The following is a 1,296-nucleotide window of genomic DNA, read 5'->3' on the forward strand; positions in this document are numbered from 1 at the left end:
TCTCTCTCTCTCTCTCTCTCCTCTCTCTCTTCACAGCGTTGAATGCTGCTGACATGTTGAATGAGGTTAAAATCGTTTTTAAAATGCTGAGAGGACAATGCAATATGCATCACTCGGCAGATTACTACCGCGGACAAACACCCGTTCTTAGGCACAAACCCACAGCGTACGTTCCTGCCGACGCAATACCTACTCGCCCGTGAGCATGACACAAGGTTCGCATGCAGCTTTATGTGAATGCCATGAAACGTGTGTTTGTTTAAAAAAATCTAGTGTAATCACCCATGTCTCATGTCACCCATGACATGAGAAAGAAGCCATCACATTTGGGACGGGTAAATCAGTCATGTTATGCCTTTGGGCTGCAGGCTGTAGAAACGTGGGATCTCTACATTTCATGGCACCCCGCCCCCCCCCCCCATTCCAAGGTCGTTGAGATTTACCCTATGGCAACCGATTAAAAAATTAAATACAAAATGATTATCGGAGATAGCTCTACCTGAGCCGTTCCTCTGCCTAGGTCTCGGTAGGCAGCGCCAGTCCACGTTTTACCTTTCCGACTAAGCACTTCCATTTACCTTCCGGCCGTCTCCTGTAAAATCTCGAATTTAATTGCATGGCAAAGCTTTTCTGCATTTATAAATACTTTTTTTGCCCTATTAAATTATTGCCCAATTAAACAATTTTTGTTTAATAGGGCAATTGAAATATTCCATCACTAGCAGGTCGTGCCCGGGGAGCACCACGACCAACTGGGCACATCGCAACAACGTGCGTTAAAGCCGACCCAATATGTAACCTGTATGCGAGGCTGAAACAAGCTGTGCAGCGGATATGTGCAGATACCATGAAACGTGCTGATGTGAAATTCGAGCATCGTGGTCAGGGTACTAAGAACATTCTAGCCTCGGCCGATTATTGCCGGGGAGCGCCACGGCTTATAAGACACAAAATGACAGCGTGCATTTGGGCCGGTGCAGCACCTAACCGCACGCGAGCCTGCAACAATGTATGCGGCTTTATGCATATACCATGAAACGGTGTTTCACTGTATGTCACGGTGAGTCCCTGGCCGATACAGTAGGCCGCTAGTTGACTCAAGGGTCCCCAGTCAATGTAAATGGCAGGCCCCAGCCATGTCCCTATTCGAAAGTGGATCCCAGAGGCCAGGCCACGTCAGTGGCATTATGTTCAGGAATCATTTGGAGCACCTTGCAGCAGTTTCTAAATGCAGCAAAGCTATGTCATGCAGTTCAAGTGGAGATTTCAAGGCAGGCGGCCGTAAGGTAAGTTGAA

Source organism: Pollicipes pollicipes, unplaced genomic scaffold (genome assembly GCF_011947565.3).
Source record: "Pollicipes pollicipes isolate AB1234 unplaced genomic scaffold, Ppol_2.1 Scaffold_7261;HRSCAF=8764_pilon_pilon_pilon, whole genome shotgun sequence".
Lineage (NCBI taxonomy): Eukaryota > Metazoa > Arthropoda > Thecostraca > Pollicipedomorpha > Pollicipedidae > Pollicipes > Pollicipes pollicipes.